The 6,229-nt window shown below is 45.0% G+C and overlaps 1 pseudogene across 1 annotated transcript in view; it reads left to right on the top strand.

Moving 5' to 3' along the window:
- The window catches only part of LOC116081549, a 3,484-nt pseudogene extending 2,629 nt beyond the window's left edge, over positions 1 to 855 (top strand). Inside the window, exon 2 of the transcript XR_004114921.1 lies at positions 219 to 855. The product of XR_004114921.1 is annotated as an FGFR1 oncogene partner 2 homolog pseudogene (transcript). The remainder of the gene's footprint in view (positions 1 to 218) is intronic.
- The last annotated feature ends 5,374 nt before the right edge of the window (positions 856 to 6,229 follow it).

Here is a 6,229-nt window from a genome sequence, read left to right as displayed (position 1 = left end):
GAGTATTCAGGGTGATCTATGTAGCATCCAAGAAGCCAACAGCACTTCTGAAACTACAGTGCTCAGCAGCACCTTGAAGACTCACTTCACACTGTGGCTCAGCTCCTTTCTAACTGTGATTGAGATCTAGTTTATGACATTCTGCTGCTGTCTCTTTGCCAGTGTCCCTCTACATACTAGAGGAGAAAGGCTGACTGAAGTTGGGTTTTATGTTCAAGACATCGGCCACGATCTACACTAGTTATGGGAATCCAGCAAGAAAACAGACAAATCAGAGAATTACAACAAGAGAACAAAGAACTGCGAACATCCTTGGAAGAACACCAGCCTGCCTTGGAACTGATAATAAGCAAGTATCGAGAGCAAATGTTCAGATTGCTAATGGCCAGCAAAAAAGATGACCCAGGTATAATAATGAAGTTAAAAGAGCAACACTCAAAGATTGACGTGGTACATCGTAACAGCTGCGAAGGATTCTTCCTGGATGCATCTCGGTACATCCTTGAAGCACCTCAGCATGGACTGCAAAGGAGGCACTGGGAAGCAAGTCAGAATGAGTTGCAAGCACATGTTGACCAGATCACCAAGATGGCAGCAGTAATGAGAAAAGCTATTGAAATTGATGAACATCAGGGTTGCAAGGAACAGGAGCGAATATTTCAACTTGAACAAGAAAACAAAGGCTTGAGAGAGATCCTTCAGATAACTCGAGAATCCTTTTTGAACCTTCGGAAGGATGATGCATCAGAGAGTACATCTCTGTCCGCCTTAGTGACTAACAGTGACCTGAGTCTGAGGAAGAGCTGAGTGGCTTTCTGCATGGTCACTGAACGGGCCCAGAAGTGAATGGATGAGTGAGCAAATCCCTTCTTTAACCACTGGGCTGCCCACTGTGTTTGAACAGAGTGATGCATGAGCCGTTTCTGCGTGGCCAAAGATGGCAGGTCGTTGTTGCAGATTGGTGGCCGGCCCTTCCCACAGCCCACACGATACTCATGTAATCTCCATCCAAAAGCAGTGAGAACAACTTCACTTTCCACACCGAAATTAATAATGGAAAAAAAAAATGGACCTCAGGGCCAGGGATCCTCTGAACACTAGAGCTACATCTTATCAACAGAAATTGCTGAGAGCAAACCCATGCCCGTTAACTTTAAAAAATTGAGACAGAAAGACAGGTTCGTTTAATTTTCATAATTTAAAAAATTGACAATTGCATAAATATCTTTCAAAGAGCATCGGTAGGAAAGCCATCTTGTCCTTGTGAGGAAGAGAAACGCAGCAAAGTCCCAAGCCAATCAGCTTCACAGGGAGGGGTGCTATGAGATGCGCTGCACTCCCCAACCCCACACTGCCAGAATGAGACCTTCTGAAGGCCTTTAAAGGGGTAATTCTGGTATAGGTGGAGCCTTAGGGCAAGCCCTTTTCAGTATGTTTGGTGCCCTTACTATTAGAAAGGAGAGGTTTGGATTAGACATACAAATGCTGAAGGCCACGTGAACACACAGGAAGACCATCAGTCAACAGTGAAATCACGGAGACAGCAGAGAGGCCAGAAACAGGTTATCCCTCGGCCCTCAGCAGGGCAGCCCTGATTTCAAGTCTCTATACTCCAAACCATAAGATGATAAGTGTTTGTTTTTAAGGGCTCTAATTTGTCACAGGAGGTGTAGCAGACTGCTCCAAGAGCCTCTGTCTGCTTGAGCACTCGGCAGTGTTTGGGGTACATGATAAAAACACTTGCCAGGAGAGAGAAGGCCCCTACTCCCTTCTATTGTGCAAGCTTTAAACAGCTTCCCATCTTCCCAACCCCAGGTATTACACACTACATTCCCAAAACACTGAGTCAGAGTGTGGGCAGTTTTAAATGTGTCCATTAGTCACCAATGTTCAACCTGCAGTTACAGTGTACCTGTCCCATCACAGTGTAGCTGGAAGCCAGGCCTCAGGAAGCCATTTGTCTTCACTAAGACTCACCACCCCCTCTTTCTAAGTCTGATCCCACAGTCTTCCCACTGATTCTGTGAGCTTTCCACTGATTAACAGAGAGCCCTACTCATCCACAGTACCAGGATGCAGCTATATAATGTGTGTATTTGTTCATATGTCTACCTGCCTGCCATATGATCAGCCTCCTAGATCAACAACTTTGACTGTTACAGTCACTGGTGTGCCTTCGTGCCTGGTAGCTGATGGGTGTACAGTACACACCTACTTGTGGTGCATTGAGGGTTCTGTTCCTGACTATGGAGGCAGCACATACAATGCAGTAAAGTAAGAATTTCACAGTTCTTATTTCCCAGTGCTTGTGGAGGTTGTATCTGCGCTATTGTTTATTTCATCTGGAATATAATACCTCTAAAAGATAGTATACTTTAAAAATGCTGTGTTGCAGAACTCATGAGAAAGGCCAGCAGTTAAGAGCATTTGCTGTTCTTCCAGAGGACCACAGGTCAATTCCCAGCACCGATGGCAGGCAGCTCATAACTGCTTGTAACTCCAGTTCCAAGGACTCTGACACCCTCCTCTGGCCTCTAGGCACCCCCACACACATATGTAATACACTCACATAGACACATACATACACATAAATCAAAAATGAAAATAAAAATGCTAATAATACCTTGTTACAGGAAAAAAGCCAACAGCATCCTGAACATACACAGAGTTGCAACCATTTTGATGATGGAAGGCCTTGCCTTCACGTGAGCAGCTTCTAGCTCCAGCTGGGGTAATGGGTGCTGAGGACTGGGTAGCTGTGGAAAGTTACACCAGTGACCTACGCTGCATCCACACTCTTCATTTCATGGGCGATGCCTCTGCAGCGTGAAATGCACTTGGTAGAAGTTTGTGTACACCAGAGCTCCTTTCAAACTTGAAGTCAATCTCTCACCTCTTGAGGCCACTTTGCCCCCTAAGACGATGGTCCCAGTGTAAGACTACTGCAGTTTCAACAATAATCCTATCCCCTTCTCCAAGAGTAGAGTTCGTCTCCAGGAGACACTTCCTTTGCTTGTCCACATAAAGCAACTCCTCCTCCTCTATCAGGTTTTACAAGGAGATGACAGCAGTTCAGCTGCAGCCTCAGGCTCCATTCCTAATCTCAGCACTTCCCATCTACTGGCCCTTTTGCTCAAGATGCTTTAAGTAGTTAAACATAGGGCCTGTTCTGGGTGAGCTCTGACACGACCCCCCCCCCCCAGCTCAAATTCGAGTTCTCTTGGTCCTCCCACCGCATGGACAGTCAGCTCCTTTCTCTTCTGAAGTTTTGGACCCTCAAAGTCACCTACGAGGAATGCTGCCAACTGCTTCTGAATGCCTGTTAATACTGAGGTTTTGACTTCTTTCCAGGAGTCAAAAAATGTTCTTCTTTCTTTCTTGTTTTTTTTTTTTTTTTTTTTTTTTTTTTTTTTTTTTTTTTTTTTTTTTTTTTTTTTTTTTTTTTTTTTTTTTTTTTTTTGGTTTTTTAAGACAGGGTTTCTCTATGTAGCCCTGGCTGTCCTGGAACTCACTCTGTAGACCAGGCTGGCCTCAAAGTTAGAAATCTGCCTGCCTCTGCCTCCCAAGTGCTGGATTAAAGGGGTGTGCCACCTCTGCCTGGCATTTTCTTTTATTTGTATGGCATGTACATGTGTGTGCATGAATGCTTGCCTGTTGGTGTATGTGTGAAAGCCATAGATAGATAACAAGTGTCTTGCTCTTTTACTCTCCCTGTTACTTTTGGAGACAAGATCTCTCACTAAAGTTGGAGTTCATCATCACATAGACTGTCCATCTAGTGAGCCCCAGCATCTGCCTGTCTTCCCTAGCTCCATAGTACCAGGGTTATGAATGTGTGCCACTGTGCTCAGCTCTTATGTGGACACAAGTGTTCTCATGACTCCCAATGGCATTAAGAATGATCAACCCTTTCTTGAACATTTTCCCTTTGTCCATCTCTAGCTCTAGACTCATGGAATGCATTTTTAAATAGTAAGACTTGAAAGCTCAAAATTACTTCTCAATTCATTGATAGCAAAACAAAGGCTGTGTTAGGAGCATGAAAGCAGTGCTCGCCTCATATAGAGGTGTGACTGGAGACTCTACCAATGAGGAGTGTCTTAGTCAGGGTCTCTATTCCTGCGCAAACATCATGACCATGAAGCAAGTTGGGGAGGAAAGGGTTTATTCGGCTTACTTCCACATTGCTGTTGATCACAAAGGAAGTCAGGACTGGAGCTCAAACAGGTCAGAAAACAGGAGCTGATGCAGAGGCCATGGAGGGATGTTCCTAACTGGCTTGCTTCCCCTGGCTTGCTCAGCCTACTCTCTTATAGAACCCAAGACTTCCAGCCCAGGGATGGCACCACCCACAAGGGGGCCCTACCCCCTTGATCACTAATTGAGAAAATGCCCCATAGCTGGATCTCATGGAGGCACTTCCCCAACTGAAGCTCCCTTCTGTGATAACTCCAGCCTGTGTCAAGTTGACACAAAACCAGCCAGTACAAGTAGTGACTTTTTTTTTCTTTTTTTTTTCTTTTTTGGTTACTTTATTCATTTACATTTCGAAAGTTATCCCGCTTCCCAGCTTCCACTCCACAAACCTCCATCCCCCTCCCTCTAAGAGGTTACTCCCCCAACTGCCCACTCACTCCTGACTCAACACCCTAGCATTCCCCTACCTTGCCAGCCTCCACAGGGCCAAGGGACTCCCCTCCCAGTGATACCAGATAAGACAATCCTCTACTACATATCCAGCTGGAGCTATGTGTACCCCTGTCATGTGAACTCTTTGGTTGGTGGTTTACTCCCTGGGAGCTTTGGGGGCTCTGGTTGGTTGATACTGTTCTTTTTCCTATGAGGTTACAAACCCCTTCAGCTCCTTCAGTCCTTCCCATAACTTCTCCACTGGGGTCACTGTGCCCAGTCCAGTGTTTGGCTGAGTGCATCCACATCTGTATTGATCAGGCTCTAGCAGAGCCTCTTAGGGGACAGGTTTACCAGGCTCCTGTCAGCAAGTGCTTCTTGACATCAGCAATAGTGTCTAGGTTTGGTGTCTGCAGATGGGATGGATCCCTATGTGGGGCAATCTCTAGAAGGCCTTTCCTTCAGTCTCTGCTCTACTCTTTGTCCCTGCATTTCCTTTTGACAGAAGGAATTATGGATTAATATTTTTGAGGTGGGAGGGTGGCCCCCTTCCTCAACCAGGGGCTGTGCCTATCCATTGGAAATGGTTTCTACAGGTTCTATCTCTTCTTTGTTGTGTACTTTGGCTAATGTCCTCTCTGTTGGGTCCTGAGAACCTCTTGGGTCCCTGGCATCTGGGACTACCTAGTGGCTACCCCAGTTCCTCCTTCCCCCACTGCTAAATACCTCCATTCAAATTCTTGACTGTCTGTACTTCTCCCCCATTTCCTCCTGTATGTGAACCAGCCGCCCTTGTTCCCTCCCCCTCCTCTCTCCTTCCCAGATCCCTCTCTCCCTCTATTTCCTGGGATTATTTTCTTCCCTCTTCTGAGTAAGACTGTAGCATCCACACTTTGGTATGGTCTTCTTTCTTCTTGGCTTTCATATGGTCTGTGAGTTGTATCATGGGTATTCTGAGCTTCTTTTTGGCTAATATCCACTTATCAATGAGTATATATCATGTGTGTTCTTTTGTGACTGGGTTACCTCACTCAGGATATTTTCAAGTTCCATTCATTTGCCTAAGAATTTCATGAAGTCATTGTCTTTAATAGCTGAGTAGTACTCCACTGTGTAAATGTACCACAGTTTCTGCATCCATTTCTCTGTTGAGAGACATCTGGTTTGTTTCCAGCTTCTGGCTATTATAAATAAGGCTGCTATGAATATAGTGGACCATGCATTCTTGTTATATGTTGGAGTATCCTTTGAGTATATGCCCAGGAGTGATATAGCTGAGTCCTCAGGTAGAACTATTTCCAATTTCCTCAAGAACCAACAGACTGATTTCCAAAGTGGTTTTACTAGCTTGCAATCCCACCAGCAATGAAGGAGTGTTCCTCTTTCTCCACATTCTCATCAGCATCTACTGTTACCTGAGTTTTTTATTTTAGCCATTCTGATCAGTGTGAGGTGGAATCTCAGGGTTGTTTTGATTTGCATTTCCCTGATGACTAAAGATGTTGAACATTTCTTTAAGTGCTTCTCCTCCATTCGAGATTCCTCAGATGAGAATTCTCTGTCTAGCTCTGTATTCCATTTTTGATAGAGTTATTTGGTT

The sequence above is a fragment of the Mastomys coucha genome, unplaced genomic scaffold (genome assembly GCF_008632895.1).
Source record: "Mastomys coucha isolate ucsf_1 unplaced genomic scaffold, UCSF_Mcou_1 pScaffold7, whole genome shotgun sequence".
NCBI lineage: Eukaryota > Metazoa > Chordata > Mammalia > Rodentia > Muridae > Mastomys > Mastomys coucha.
The sequence above is the reverse complement of the archived record's forward strand: the minus strand, read 5'-3'. Positions and strand labels throughout refer to the sequence as shown.